At 39.7% G+C, this 16,930-nt stretch overlaps 1 protein-coding gene across 3 annotated transcripts in view; it reads right to left on the bottom strand.

Annotated features, from left to right (window-relative positions):
- CRACD (capping protein inhibiting regulator of actin dynamics) overlaps positions 1 to 16,930 on the bottom strand; it is a 255,700-nt gene that overhangs the window by 129,833 nt on the left and 108,937 nt on the right. For all 3 annotated transcript variants that reach the window (XM_019740144.3, XM_019740149.3, XM_074324517.2), the window contains exon 2: positions 11,882 to 12,030. The gene's annotated coding sequence lies outside the window, so the exon portion shown is untranslated. The remainder of the gene's footprint in view (positions 1 to 11,881; positions 12,031 to 16,930) is intronic.

The following is a 16,930-nucleotide window of genomic DNA, read 5'->3' as shown; positions in this document are numbered from 1 at the left end:
CCCACCCTTATATTATCAATTCTGTCCTCCATCTTCCACTTCAGTGAAAGCACGTTGTCTTTCACCATGTTGATGCATATAATATGTAATAAAATGGAAGAGATGGAGGAAACAACGTGATACCTGTAATAAAACATTGAAATTATTGTATTTCACAGTCTATAAAACTGCACATTCGCTGAATTACAGTCTCCATCAAACTGCTGACCCCTGCACTGGGGAAAAAGTGACTGTATTCCACATACCTGAAAACAAAAGGCAGGGTTAGTTCAGGGATGCTTTCTTTTTTAATATTAATAGAGTCACTGTTTATACGGGATGAAACTGCATACTCGTAATTCCCAAACTATGCATAAGAAAAATATATCTTGCCAAATTTACAACTCTCTCACATATCTTCTGTTTCAAATGCTATTATCTAAAGATCTGCATTCTGTTATTACAGTCTAATGTCTCATATTTTCAGGATAACACAACAGGTTTATAAAACATCACCATCAGCATCGCCATCATAATGATGATGATCTTTTCTTTGGCTCCCACATTATTTTCCAAGTAATTCAAACTTCTCTAGATATTTATTCTTACAGAGGTTGTTTATAAGGGAAAAAAATATCCTGCATTATCAAATTAAGGCAAAAATAATTGCTAAAACATTTAATGTATAGGTCAATTTTTATCCTCCTGCTTTGCCAGGTATAACACATTTCCATTACATTCCACATGCTTTGCTAGCTTATGCCATAGGTTCCTTTGGCATCCATCTTCCTACTTGGTATAAATAATCACCTAAATTGTCTTAAAAACACAATGTCATATTTTTTAACCTTCCTGTACTTTTTCAGGTACATTTCTGAAGCACTCACTTCTCTGCATTTCCATAAACTTTCAGGGTTTGATCTTCGTAATTGGTATAACTTTCACCAGCTGTTTCTTACCACATTTTGCCATGAAGTATTTGTGCATCTTTTCCCTACATGTTTAGCCATGTTCTGACTATGCTCCCCTCTGCGCCTTGGAATGCCCATATCCTGCCACAGCGACCATATTAAGCAAGCCGTATATCCTCCCTACTTCTACATCATAGTATGAAGTATTTCCTTACATTCAAAATATCCTTTTTACGACCTGTTCCTTTCCAAAGTCTTATTCTTTTAAAAGAATAACATCACCCATGAAAAAAACCTCAAATAGAAAGATGAAAATGAATTCTTTTCTTGTACCTCTTATCAGCATTACAACGAAAGTCTCTTCCTTTAAAAATTCCTAATTGATTACTTCCATCCTTCTCTTAATGTTATTGAATTTATTGCTATGACAATTAACAGTCTCAACACAAAGGTCATCTCTCAGGTTAGACTTGGCCAGATTTATCCAAGAGGTTCAAACCACTGGAGGAGGCCGATCAACTTTCAGAGAACTGTCCCTATTTCCCCTATTTTCACTCTTCATTTTGCTTACCTCTGAAACATAGGCTGTAAGATTAATAATTCTGTATTCAATTTTGATTTCTTTTATTCATCTGTTAGCTGCTTCCTTAGCGTAACTTCTCTGTTAGTGGTAACCTAAAATCCCATTCTCACTGAAGACCTGGAGATTTTGAAGCTTCACTACCTTTTTTTTTCTTTATTACCACTGTCACGTTGCTGTGAATGTCACAATATGGCTTTTGAATGCAATTTCTTGGGCCTGACTTACAACTGTCCTCTACTGGATTGGCCTGAAATCAGTTACACGTTTTCTTTTGTAGGATCTGTCACCACTGTATAATGCAAAGTATTGCCTATGAATTCGAATTTGTCTTTTACAATCCACCTATCTGATGGTGTAATGTTAGTAAAGAGTTGGGAAAATATATCAATAGAATTCATTGTATATGTGAATGTGTTTCTAATCATTTTATGCCTACTCACACTGACTTTCATAGTGCTCATATTGGTATATTTTTCCATTTAATCCAAGTCATCAACTGCTTACTGAATGCCCATAAAGTCTACAATATCGGACTATGCACATTGGGGATAAAAAAGAAGCATAAATCATAATCTGTCTTCGGCAATTTTATAATCTCAACAGAGTCAGAATAAAGAATGCTTTAGTACCGGAATATTTTAAAAAAAAGAAAAATAGAAACTCTTCTTCCAGATCTTCTAAATGATACGTAGTAGCCTATACGCATTCTTTGATTTAGTATTTGCCAATCTGATTATTTGCAAGTGATTCCCTGAGATCATGCACACAAGGGTGGGCAGACAGGAAGTAGCAATTTGCCATTTAGTTGAACAATGATTCTCATTACTTAACATCAACATGTAATCTCAATATACTTTTGTTGTTCTCTAAGGATAATGCATTTGTTTTTTTGGTGGAAAATTATATGCTGTAGTGAAATGAACAATTTGGGAAGAAAATGTTATGACAAATTCTTTGAAAATCTCAATAGTCTATTTCATGTCATACTTTTTATATTTCTCTTCTCACACACCGCCCCTGCCTTATCAATTTCTTTTCAATAATTTCTTCCAAATGAATCAGTGCTGCCTTGTGCAGGAAGGGACTAACTCTGCAATCATTTTATTTGGTGTTCAATAAACATTATGGCAACATGACAAACTATGTGCTCGGGCTAGGGACTCAGAGAGATCAACCACAGGCTGCCCCTGTCCTGGAGGGACGCCCAGTCTTATGCGCTACCGTTGTCTGTGTCAGGTGAAGGGAGGCTGGTATTAATCAGTCTTATACCACTTCCCTTTAATGTCTGATATCATAATTCTATGTGGAATTTCAGAGCTCTCCATGCTTCTATTTTGAAAGATAAAGTTTATTTTTTTGAGACCAGGAAAAAGTCTTCTCATTCTACTTATTTGAAATCAAATATCTTCCTTAGATTACTTGATTTCTTCTACATAGGACAATATACATGTTTTTCATTTTTCCCAAAGCCCTGCTGTATTTTAAGTCATTTTTCTACTCCTTGCCCAGCTTTTTTTTCACCTCTTGTTCACTTCTCTCCTCTTCCTTCTAGTCAACCTCCTCCCATCTTCACAACACTACTGACCTTCTCGTATACTTTGTTTCTATTTTAACACTTGTCTCATGCTTTCCGACTCAGGTACTGGATAATGTTGCTGAAATGTACAGAGCAGTAGGTACAATATGATTAAAATAAGACTGCTAGCACAGTATACCTTCTTGAACAAAGAGTAAAAACTCATTACAAAATGATGAGTTTTGCTCTTCTTTCAATGTATTTATTTATAGTTCATATTTATTTATAGTTTAAAAGGTCTTGAAAAACTGACAGGAAAAAAACATCCTACCGGGTAGTTCTATCACGCTACTTGTCTCGTACTGTGAAAACAAGGGCTATAAATCTGGGACTGTGAGAGAAGAGAGGTTCCACAGATTCCCGTGCAGGAAGGCCACTGGTGATCTTTACTGTTACAATCGCTGAGGTTACTACACAGAGTTCACAGTTTATCCATGGTTGTGTATAGGATGTGAATTGGTTTTGCATCACAACTTAGAATTCATTTTTCCTTACAAATAATGTTGTAAGTAGTGGTTGTGGTATTCCACCCCGAGCTCCACCGAGGAACGAAGGGCTTATTTCCCTAACTGCTGCAGGGCTGCTGCAGAACACATGTCCTGGGGTAGGCAGAAGAATAATGGCCCCCCAGAGTTGGCCACTTTCTAACCCCTGGAAACTATGACTATGCTACCTTCCATGCCAAAGGGACTTTGCAGATTCGATTAAGTTAAGAATGTTGAGATGAAAAGATTATCCTGGATTTTCCAGATAGACCCAATGCAGTCACAGTCAACCTTTGAAGAGGGAGGCAACAATGTCACAGGAGGAGATGTAATGACAGAAGCAGAGGCAAAGGGAGAGGGAGAGAGGGGGGAGGGGAAGACTGGGGGAAGAGGGAGAGGGGAGAGAGAGAGAGATACAGAGAGAGAGAGAAGGGGAAATGCTACATTGCTAGCTTTGAAGATGGAGGAAGGGGCCACAAGCCAAGGTGGCCTCTAGAACCTAGAGCAGGCAAGGAAAGGGATTCTCTCCTCAAGTATCCAGAAGGAGCCTAGACCTGCTGACTCATTTTAGACTTCCGACCTCCAGAACTATAAGATAACAAACTTGTGTTGTTTTGAACCACTAACTTTATATTTGTTACAGCAGCAATAGAGAAAAATTATCAAGGTTTCGGTGGTCAAATAATTTGGGGAAGCATTATTCACTATATTGCCTTCTCAATGCCTGTAATTTGAGAAGCTCTACAATAAAGAATCCTGTTTAATTTTGTTTAAACCAGAATTTGCCCAAAGTATTTAACCATCCACATTTTAAGAACTATTTTTTAACATTCCTCACAATTATTGTTCATGGAACCTACTTTGGGAAACAATGGATTTATGCTGTGGATGATGGCATCTGGAAGGGATACAGACGGGCCTGGACACACTTATCTAAATTGAACTTCTATCAACTGACATCATTCAGTGAACTATTATTGAGGGCCCATCATGGCTTTACCTTGTGACAGGTATTGGGATGAGGGAAGAAAGGATGATGTATAAAGACCTAAAGAAAATATTACGGACTCCAAGGAAATTATCATTTAATAGGGGATAGGACATATTTACCAAAAATTGTAAACGAGGTAGAAATGTTAGGTTCTCTGTGTGTGCATCTGAAATGGGAGCATGGGGCAGGGGGAGACCAACTGCTGTGGAAGTCTGGAGGAAAAATTGAATCATTTCTTGGAGCAAGGTGTCAGAGAACGAATTAGGAAGGAGCTGGCATTTGAATTTGTCCTTCACATACAGCTTAGCTATTGACCAGAAGAGATACAGAGAGAGAAGAAAGGGAGGGCATTGTGAAATCGTAGCATCAGGGTGAGCAACTTACCTATTGTAGGCACTAACCAACTCAAGAACTAAGTTGTCCTTAGATGAGGAAAGCAAGACAAGCCTTACTAAGCAAGCCACATCCTTATCTGTGCGATCATCAGAATTCTAAATTGGGGTTCTGGTTCTAGAGAATTATTAAGTCCCACAAAAATACCAATATTCATCACACATAAATAAATAGACAGTTTGGAAATATGTAAGTATATATAACCAAATACTTAATATAAAATTTAAGTTCTGTCTTAAATGCTCTTTCAGGAGGGTTTTTGTTGTTGTTTTTTCACATGGAATGGACTTTCTAAGGTTTCTTTAAATATGTGCGCAATAAAGGTTAGACTGAGATGCTTTTTCCTTTTCCTGGTAAATCTACCAGTGGTAAGTATAGTTTTCTTCATTGGACCTCGGAATTTCAGTTTGGAAACAGAGCCATCTACTTCAAAGCGTTTCAGTGCCAATTCTGTGTGCATGGATGTAACCAAAAGACTTCGCCTTAATAGTAAACAGTAAAGGAGGCCCATTTCTGTGCTGACGTTGGCTTCCTGTTTGGTGCCAATTTTAGTCTCCTTGGGAGCAGAAACTATCTCACTGTTTGTTCTTTGTAAGCCTAGGCTCCAGACCAGTGCGTTTTCTGTGAGAGCCATTTAGTGTTTGCTTGTTGAAAGGGTGAAAGGATCATGAAAGTTGACGGAGTTTAGGCAGGCTGCCTCAGAATGTGCCATGTGGATTATTGTGAGCTGAAGACAATCGAGGTCCAAAAGACTTGGGAAGAGCTTTTTACTTCCCCCTTAACTGCCTAAAATAATTTAGATAGGGGACCTATAACAAGAAGAGAACTATTACCAGAGAAAACATTTTCTATTAAAAAGACTTATCTGCGTGGCTTGCAAACATGTATTTACCTAACATTTGCTCTTCCCATCTTCCTGCGACCTGTTTTCCTGCCCTTTGAAGTCCCAGCTCCTACCCCCTTCTCCTATGCTCAGGCTGGCACAGAAGCCTCCACTGCCTGATTGCGCGTGAGCCTTTTATGTCTTTGTGGAGTTCTTGTGCGTAGGAAACCTGTTTTTTCCTGTTAATCTGGTTTATGTCAATTTAATTATTAGGTCAGCCAAAGAACCTAGAAGAGAAAAAAAGTTTTCCTCCTCTCCAAAATAAAATCTTGGCTCCACTTAAGCCAATTTAGAAAAGGAAATAATTCTTTTAAAATTTATTTTAACAGGAAAAGGAAGATTAAAACAGGTAGCATTTTAGGGGTAAAGAATTCAATAAAATTTTGGGGTAGGTAGGAGGGGGGCTTTTAGCCCCTAGAAGAAACAAGGCTACGACTTTCTGGAAGAGATGCCCCTGAACTTGATTCAAAGCTACTGGCCAATTAAGCAGTTATTTCCTGAAGTTTCATTAAAGAAAGAAAAGGCAGGATTTAGAGAATCAAAGGTCCCTTCCCCAGAAACCTTCACATACATGTGACCTCTGGAGATTGTGCGCCCCCCTTGTTTGTCTGGCAAACACCTTCTCATCTTTCAAGGCAGCTCAAGTGACACCTGCGGGAGGCCCTCTGGCTCCCTTTGGCAGTTGTTTCCTCTGCCCTTTCTGCTTCCCGGCACTCTGTACAAAACTCTCTCAAATATCACTAATCACATTTTATCCAGTTATCTGTTTACATATCTGAGTTTAATTCAATAAAGTTCTGCTAGGGCAATGCCAGATCCAATGGCTCAAAGGCAGGAAGGATTCTGGCTTGTAGAAGCTACTTCCTACTGTGGGAGTCAGAGAGCACACAACGCCAGTTCTTTGTGGCAGCTGGAGAACATAATGCCGTGGAGAGAAAACAGGAAGGAGGGAATGACCATGAACCCCTAGATGGCAGGATCTTACTGCATATCCTTAACTTTTAGGACAGTGTCTGGCACACAGCAAGTTCCATACATGTTAATGGAGGGAGGGAAAGATGAGAGAAGGAAGGAGAATGGAGGAGAGAGGGGAGAGGAATCAACAAAAATGTCCCATACCATATTATTTACTTGGTGGTCAAACCCATTAGTTACGCTGAAGGTGCTATTTTCAGGCTTCTAGAAGAGATATTTTGGAACACATATTGATGATTCAATCACTCCTAGCACATAATACATAGTACATGATAATCACCATTTGAAGGAGACAGGTCATAATTTGTCCTGGATTTAACTGTCGTCCTACAGCGCATGTTAATAATACTCCCAGGGGGTCTAAAGAGACTTACAGAGGTTGCACGGGCTGCAACCACTAGCACTACACCAATTTAATTCTTGAGTTTTGCAGTATTAGACCAGCAGGCTCTTTAGCTCTTGCAAAAGTATTTAACTAGAATTTTGGTCCCCTCAGAAGCTTGTTTATCATCCAGTTCCCCATTTCTCTGCCAACTTCATCTGTGCAACTCGTCTTGGGTTACATCTGGCAGATGGAGAGAGGAATCTCATTTCAAGCCTCTGCTGTCTATATCCCAGAACCCTCCCTGAGCAGCCTTTATTTCACCAGGGAGAGAAGGGAGGAGAGAGGACGATGAGCCTCCCCGAGAGATGAGAGTATAAAGTATTTCTCAAATTTTCATCTTCAACGGCTGGTATCATTTAACAACCTGGGGTGTGGGGGGAGGGGAAGTCTATGCTTTGTTGCTTAGGCTAGCAATATAATCTCTTGCTACCCCGATGCCAAAATATCAATTACAGGTTCATTTGGATGATGGGATAAATGGGTGTTCAGACCACTAGACAATGACATAAATAGGAGGTGGGGGGAGAAGGTGCTGCAGGGACTTGAGCCTCAGTATAGAAGTGAAATAACTAAAGTCAAATTCTTCATATCCTTACAAATTCAGTAACTCAATTCTAAACTGCTATTTGTCTCCTCAAGAGAAACCCAACAGCAATAAGAGTGAAGCAGGTATGTAATCCTGAAGAGGTTTTCTCCTTGGAGGTTCTAATTAGAGAGATGTTAACGCTCCCATGGCACCCCAGCTCTCCCAGAGTAATGATAAGACTGAAAACATACATGACTTGTAATTAAAAATAAATTGTCTTACCAAACACAGAGAGTCACACAGTATTTGATTTCATTTATATGAAATAGCTATTCATTTATATGAGTAGGTAAATCCACTGAGACAGAAAGCAGAATGGTGGTTCCCAGGGTTGAGGGAAATGAGAAACGGGGAGTAACTGCTTAATGGGTATGGTGTTTTATTTGGGGGTGATGAAAATGTTTCGGGATGAGATTTAGGTGGTGATTGTACAACACTGTGAATGTACTAAATGCCACTGAATTGCTCAACTTTAAAATGGCTAATTTCATGTTATGTGACTTTTTCCTGAATTAAAAAAACATTTATAATGAAGTGTTTTCTAACTAAAGGCCTCACTACCTCTCGTTGCTCAACAATCTACCACTATCGGGAAATAAGGAAGATTTTATTCCTAGTCCACAGGGTTAAAGGGATTAAACAGGTCTCTAAGTTCTAAAGGCCTTTTGACCTTTCTTGTGAAAAGCCTAGTATTTTCCCAGAACATCTGTACCAGGGAAGTAATTCAAACCAATGACCTCTGACTTGCTTGGTCTGTCACAATCAGCAGCAACAGCAACTGCTTATCTGCAGTTGCAAAGTGCCAGCTAGATAATCAGAAGTGGATGGGGTGCACCTGTGTTTACTAGACTCTGAGCCCCCTGGCACCCTGGGGGATCCAGCTGAGTTCTAGGGCGTGGTCTTCTGTGGTGGTGACATCAGATAACGACTATAGGTCATTTTAATTCAGTCTGAAAAATATAAAGACCTTACTCTTTCCACACATTTTCAGGATCAGAGAAAATAGATTTTAACAAAGAGTAGAAGCATCTTTGGAAGAAAGGCAGCTTATTTTCCTTCCCTTTGATACTAAGAAGAACATATGCTTCAACACACAGATCCAAAGCAGTTAGCTGTTAAGTGGAAAGAGAAGCCCAAGAACTTAAGGGGAAATAAAAACATATTGAGAACAGAGATAAAGAGAAGAGACCTTGAAAATAAACTACAAGACTGTGTAACAACAAAAACAACAACAACAAATGGCTAACAACCATATTCAGGAAAAGCTGGTAGGGGACTGCCCCGTCTTACCCAACGCCTTCCCCCTCTAAACCCCATAATGTGCAGTCAGGGCCATGGACAAATTCCTCTGAAACCCTCACCCAATTTTTAGAACCATTCAATTTGTCTCACATACTACTTGATATAGATCTGATCTTTCCACTTTTGACCTTATGACATTTTTCCAACCATGGTTTTGTCTCACCTCCCAGACTTACTTAACGCTCAGCTTTGAGCATTTGCTTTCTTTGATGAGATTTAGCCATTCCTCTGGGACCACAGCATCTAGTGGCTTCATCTACATTCACCCGGGATCAGGGACGTCATGCTTCACTGTGACTCATGGAATAGTGTTCAGTTACGTTTTGGTGTGTCCTTCCTTTTCTCAGGTGTATCCCTCAAGACTAAATCTAAAATAAAGCTCTAGTGTTGATTTCAAGCTCACAAAGGATACACAAGCTTCATAATAAGAAATAATTTATTAAATATAATGAGAAGGCAAAATATATTCAATGCTTTCAAAATCCTGTAATCCTATTGCAATATGCCAACTGACTGAGAGAGCCATATTTTTTTCCCTATGTTGTGTGAGAAAAAAACATGTGGTCCTGTCACATAATGTTCACACGACACAGACATTGCAGTATTATTTCTGGAAAAATTCCTAAGGGAGGGAAAAAGGATCTGTTTCCTATGTTTGTCATGCGATGGAATGAAATGCAAAATGGGGAGCGGGTTATGGAGGGAACATATATTTTCCTTTTGATAGGATTGCTGAGAGGGAGCGTCAGTTTTGAGCTATGTTGGGGTTAAACAGTATGGATGGGACTGTAATGTTGTATGTGTGCAATTCCTGTCCTGAGCCGGGCAATTCCCTGTCGTCTCTGTCCTTATGTCCCTGCCGCTGTGTTGCACGAGTGGCATGGTAAAATCACACCGACCTGGCCTTTCTGCCACTGACTCTGACCTTGGACAAGTTACATATTTAAGTGCTCTGAGCCTGTGTTTCCACTTGGAAGAGGGAAATAGTAATACTTATTGTCTATTATTTAAGGTGGCTGTTATCAGTTGAATTGTGTTCCCCCAAAAGGTATAATGAACCCTAACCCCCAGTACTTACAGGATAATTGCAGAACTAATGGTTAAAGGAAGATCATACTAGAGAAGGGTGGGCCCTTAATCCAATATATCTGGTGTCCTCATAAGAGGGAAGCCGGCTATGTGAAGACAAATACACAGGGAAATGCCATGTGGCAACAGAAACCGAGATTGGAGTGATGTAGCTGCAAACCAGAGAATGCCAAGGATTGATGGCTGTCACCACCAGGAGCTGTTAAGAGGCAAGGAAGGATTCCTCCCTAAGTGTCTCAGAGGAAGCTTGCCCTTTCCTTGACTAAACTTCTAGCCTATAGAACTGTGAGACAATCCATTTCTGTTATTTTAAGCCACACAGATTATGGTCCTTTGTCACAGCAGCCGTAGGACACTAATACAGTGGTGCAGGTGTAATTTATTTAGTGTGTGTGCATGTGTGTGTACGTTTTAATTGCAGAGGAAACACAGAATGAACCAGGTCACAAGAAGAAAACAAGGTAACTTTTCTTATGTATCTAAAACAAGGAAATGATATTATTTCCTCCGGAGACAATACCTCCCTCTCCAAACTCACCTCCCAATACTTTCTTTCCCATTCAATGCGCTCCAGCACACTGGCCTTCTCTTTGTACCTGTCATGACCACCCCCATCCTGCCACCACCATGTTCCCTCCTTAGGACCTTTGCATCAGCTGCTTCCTCTGCCTGGGACCCACCCAGGACTAACCCATGACTTCCTGCCTCCCTCAGAGAGGCCAACCCTGGCCACTCCATGTAATAATGCAATTTGTACTCCCACCCCACCCAGCCCTCCGAAATCCCCTTACTCAGCTCTACTTTTTCTTTTTTTTCCTAATTGGCTCCTAATATCCTAGTAATTTACTTATTTACCTATTATGTACATTATTTATTATCTGTCCCCCTCCATGCTAGAACATAAACTCCATGGGGGCAAGGATCTTCACCTGTTTTGCTCAATAATGTGAACAAACATCTAGAACAGTATCTAAGTCATATTACATGCTCAACAAGGACTTTTAAAAATCCATTATTTATTTCTAATTAACCACTTTATCATTACAGAAGCTGTACATGTGCATTGTAAGACATTACCAAAAATTAAAAACTTCAAATCCCCACCATCCAATAAAATCTCCCAAATTAAGATAAACCAGAGTGGTTTTGATCTTCTTTTAAGTGACTCCCAGGAGACTCCCATCTCTGAAGGAGAAATGTCATGGTTTGGATAACACTCACCTTACAAGCCTTGGTGTGTGGATTAAACAAAATATTGTATTCAAATACGTAATACAATGCTTGTCATAACAACGAATATAGGTAGTTATATAACTTCCTATATATAGGTGTATATATAGGGTTATAACAAATATAACCCATCGTGAGACACAAACCCACTAACTATTCCATAGAATTTTATAACAGCAATATAAAAAATAAACAAAATAATAAACCATGATAATTACACTTTTTATATTACACTCTCCCATTTGCAAAACATTTTCATATGAAATTTTCTCTTATACATGAAAGAACTGGGGCTCAAAGACTTTAAGTGACTTGTCCAATTTACTGAGTTGGTAAATAGACAGCAGGGAATTAAATCTAGAATTAGAAGATTATCAGTGACAAGGATCTTTTAATTTGATATTTAGTGAAATACACACTATACATTTTTATCCCATTCACAATACATGAAATACTCTTTAGCATATTCTCCATAAGCTACTTCCCTCCCCATCCTTTAAACAAACGACTTACCGATCTTAATAGCCACACGTCCTTTCCTTGTTGGGTAGCTCTCCACCAAAATTTTCTTCTTGTAAAAAGGAGAATTCACCTTCAGTGTTAAGTGTGTCAGGAAATGGCATACATTGTTGAGACAGTCTGGGAATCACTGCTATTGTGAACTGTTGAGAAAAAACAAAACATCAAGAGCTTTATATCTTTAATCCTCTCTATGAATGCCTTCAAAATTAATCTTTTGCCCATTCCTTGGCAGAAGTCAGTACAAAAGCTTTTTTGCTGACGTTTCCCAATTAGGTTTAGTAATATTAAATTTGCATTTCACAGCCTAATTTTATTGTAGGGCCTTAAAAGCATTTATTATAAACTGTTTCCACTTTTGAAGGGAATAAAAGAATTAGATCCATGAATACTGAGGCTCCCATCCTTCTTACATACAGAATTCTCACATTTATTCTTCATGGTAGTTTGGCTAAAAATCAAGGGGCTAGAAGACACAAATTCAACCCAGCAGGAGTGAAGGCAGTCATCATTAGATTATGTCCTCCCCTAAAGATAGTGAAGGCACCTTTTTATTCAAATACCAATCACAGAGTTAACTAGGTTAATGAATTCCCTCCCTGTGGGTAGTGCATGCAAAATCCCTTCTAAATATTTCATAATGAAATATTTCATAATGAAAACCATGATATAATGACTGCAGATTTTAACTGAAATGAAAGTGGAAATATCTGGGCAATAACCCCAGATTCAAATATGCCCTTTGCAAAGTCCAGAAAAAGAAGACAACTTTCTGGGGCAATGATACAGGAAGAAATCACTTCTAATCTCAGGATGACAATGGTTGTCTGGCCTTTGTTCACTGTGTGGGCTCAAAGAAGGAGTCCCAATTCTGGTGATGAGGGACTAGCTTGTATCAGACCAACTTCCCACTGAAAACAACTAGAATTACTAGATAAAAATTATTTTAAAAACCTGTTTAGGATTTCTGTTCAAGATGGTAGAGTATGTAAACCCTGTGCTTGCATCCTCTCATGACCACATCAAAATTACAACCAAATTACAGAACAACCATTACTAAGAATCACCTGAAGTCTAGCTGAACAGAAGTCCTATAACTAAGGGTATACAGAAGAAGCCAACTCGAGACTGGTAGGAAGGAGGACACAGGTGGTGAGGGAATGGGCTGGTCCCACACCCGCATGTGGCAGTTAAAAATCAGGAGGGATATCTTAGGTGCAGAGATCTCCCCTGAGAAGCGAGTGGTCCTAGTCCCACACCAAGCACCCCAGCCCAGGATTCCAGTACTGGGAAGAGAAGTTGCCACAACTTTTAGCTGTGAAAACCAGCAGAGATTGTAGCTGACTCACACAGAGGTCTGCTGGAGTCCCAGGCATTCCTCTTAAAGAGTCTGTGCATGGACTTACTCATGATGGACTCACTACCTCTGAGCTCCAGCGCTGGAACAGTAGCTTGAAAGGCACCAGGGATATACAGGGAGGAAATGAATTGTCTGGCTACAAGGCGAGGGCTGGAGGGGTAGCTTTCTCCCAGACAAAAGTGCTGGCAGAATCCATTGTTTCTTTGTTGAGCCCTCCCCCCTCCCAGAATGCAGAGGCAGGCAGCCACTATATCTGAATCTCTATCATTGTGGCGAACACCATTTGTCTGCCCTGGTGATTCCCTGAGACTCTGCCCCACCCAACTTTCAGGCCCACCCAAGCCACTTCCACTGGCTTTCCCATACAAAAGGTCTGCTTGTCTCATGCTGCGAACTTTTCTAAAATCTCTCAAAGGTTGACAAATCCCAAACAAATAGCATCTGGCCTTGGTGTGCCCTGTACCTCTTGCTGAGCAGCCCCAAGCCTAGCAGTGGCAGCAGCCAGCCTCGGTTCATGGCGTGGCCTCTCCGAGGCACCTGCAAGCACAATGTGGCTGGCTGTCATCTACGGATTGCTTTGTGGCTTATTCCAGGTGGCCCCAGGCAGGGTACAGTCTGTGGCTGAATTTGGCCTGTGGCAGGGCACCTTCCAGGAGCCCTCAGGGCTGGCACGCCCAATGGCCAACTTTGGGCCACATTGAAGCACCACCCAAATGCCTCAGAGGATGACATATCCAAAAGGCAGACTGAGCAGGCACCAGAGCCCTGCTAAAGTGAATCCTGCTCCATAAGGTCAGCCCCTGCACAACAGCTCCTCCACTGTAGTCACAGCCAGTCCTCACAACCAATCAGCCTGAGGGTCAAACCCCCCCACAGATGTGCAAACCACAACCAAGACTCAACTACAACCGGAGAGAACACAAAACTCACACAAGGGACACACCTGGAGCTTCTGGCTCAGATGACCAAGGAGACTGCACCACTGGGACCCACAGGACACCTATTATATCAGGCCATTCTGTCAAGACCGGGAGACACAGCAGCTCTAACTAATACATAGAAACAAAGACAGGCAGACAGCCAAAATGGGGAGAAAAAGAAACATGTCCCAAATGAAAGAACAGAACAAAGCTCTAGGAAGAGAACTAAACAAAATGAAGACAAGCAATCTATCAGATGCAGAGTTCAAAACACTGGTTGTAATATGCTCAATGATCTGAGTGAGAATTTCAACAAAGAGATAGGAAACATAAAAATGGAGATAGAAAATATAAAAAAGAAAACAGTCAGAAATTAAGAATAAAATAACTAAAATGAAGAATACATTAAAGGGAATCAACAGATTAGATTGAACAGAGGATCAAATCAGTGATTTAGAAGGTAGCAGAAAACACCCAATCAGAACAACAAAAAGAGAAAAGAATGCAAAAGTATGAGGAGCCTCTAGGACATCAAGTATACCAACATTTGCCTTATAGGGATACTAAAAGGAAAAGAGAGACAGCAACGAATTGAAAACCTATTTGGAGAAATAATGACGGAAAACTTCCCTAACCTGGTGAAGGAAATAGACATACAAGCCCAGGAAGCTCAGACAGTCGCAAAAAGAATGAACCCAAAGAGGCCCACACCAAGACACATCATAATTAAAATACCAAAGGATAAAGATAAAGAAAGAATCTTAAAAGCAGCAAGAGAAAAGCCCTTAGTTACTTACAAGGGAGCTCCCATAAGACTGTCAGCTGATTTCTCAAGAGGAATTTTGCAGGCCAGGAGGGATTGGCAGGAAATAATTCAAAGTGATGAAAACAACGACTTACAACCAAGATTATTCTACACAGCTACGCTATTATTTAGAATTGAAGGACAGATAAAGAGCTTCCCAGACAAGAAAAGCTAAAGGAGTTCATCACCACCAAACCAGTATTACAAGAAATGTTAAAGAGACTTATTTAAGAAGGGGAAAAAAAGAAAAAATACAAATGAAAAATGGCAACAATTACATATCTACTTATAATTACTTTAAATGTCAATGCATTAAATACTTCAATCAAAAGACATAGGGTGACTGAATGGATAAGAAAACAAAACGCTTACATATACTGCCTAAAAGAGTCTCACTTCAGATCAATAGATACACAAAGACTGAAAGTAAAGGAATGAAAAAGATATTTTATAAAAATGGAAATGACAAAAAAAAAAAAAAAAGCTGAGATAGCAATAGTTATACCAGACAAAATAGACTTTAAAACAAAGTCTATAACAAGAGAAAAAAAAATGATCCAGTAATACCATTTCTGGGTATTTATCTGAAGGAACCCGAAACACTACTTTGAAGGGATAGGTGCATCCACATGTTCACTGCAGCATTACTTACAGTAGCCAAGATATGGAGGCAACCGGGGAGTCCATCAATGGGTGCATGGAAAAAGTAGAGGTGGTACCTATATACATTGGAATAGTACTTAGCCATAGAAAAGAATGAAATTTTGCCATGGACAACAACATGGATGGACCTAGAGGGTATTATGCTGAGTGGAGTAAGTCAGTCAGAGAAAGACAAATGCCTTGATTTCACTTATATATGGAATCTAAAGAACAACTAAATGAACAAACAAAACAAACACATAGATCAGAGAACATTTTGAGGGTTGCCAGACGGGAGGGGAGTTGGGGATATGAGTGAAAAAGGGGAAGGGATTAAGACATACAAATGGCCAGTTACAAAATAGTCATGGGGATGCAAAGTGTAGCATAAGGAATATAGTCAATAATATTGGAATAACTGTATATGGTGTCAGATGGGTACTAGAATTATTGGGGTGATTACCTAGTAAGTTATATGAATGTCTAATCACTATGTTGTAAACCTGAAACTAATACCATATTGTATGTCAACTGTAATTGAAAAATTTTTTTAAATATATTTAAAAAAAAAAAAAACACCTCAAACCTGTTTCAAGACATTGAAGTGTTACCAAGGGCAGCCAGGCCATGAGAGGCCAAGATCTTAGGGAGAAGAGAAATAAAATTGAGGCAAGTCATGGTACCACTTTTCTTCTCAAGACATCTAATGATTTTTAAGAGGCACAGGTCAGAACTGCTGAGAAGAAAGCAGCTGCTTAGAGGCACATAAAGTGAGCAGACGTTTTGGCAGACTAGAGAGATCCCAAAGAAAAGGGAAGTGCAGAGAAGTGAGCTGGACATTCTGCCTCTCCAAGCATTTGCTAATTGATAAACAGTGTAAATTAAGCCAAAAACAGCACTAAGGGACTGGGTAATTAAATAGAGATTTGACTGTTTCATGATTCTAGAGGAATGAAAATTAGAGTTCACAGCCCACCAAAAAAAGGAAAAGCCCAAGTAAATATCCTCGGTTTTTAGTTAGGACCCTGAAGGGCTACATCCAACCATGAAAACCTAAAAACATACCAGAACTGAGCCTTCGATCAGGTCTGTCCCTCATCGAATTAAGGAGGTCTGCCCTACTCTAACTGCCTATCAGAAGCAAAAGTAACCTCCACAGAAAGATATCATCACTTAGAGTATCTATGATTCCTTATACAAAATGCCCTGCATTCAATCAACAATTACTAGGTATACTAGAACATAGGTTCAAAAAAGAAAGACAATAAACACAGACCCAGAGGTAACCAACTAGAGTTATAGGAAATGGTCTTTAA

The sequence above is a fragment of the Rhinolophus sinicus genome, chromosome 1 (assembly GCF_057876585.1).
Source record: "Rhinolophus sinicus isolate RSI-liver-muscle chromosome 1, RSI-T2T, whole genome shotgun sequence".
Lineage (NCBI taxonomy): Eukaryota > Metazoa > Chordata > Mammalia > Chiroptera > Rhinolophidae > Rhinolophus > Rhinolophus sinicus.
The sequence above is the reverse complement of the archived record's forward strand: the minus strand, read 5'-3'. Positions and strand labels throughout refer to the sequence as shown.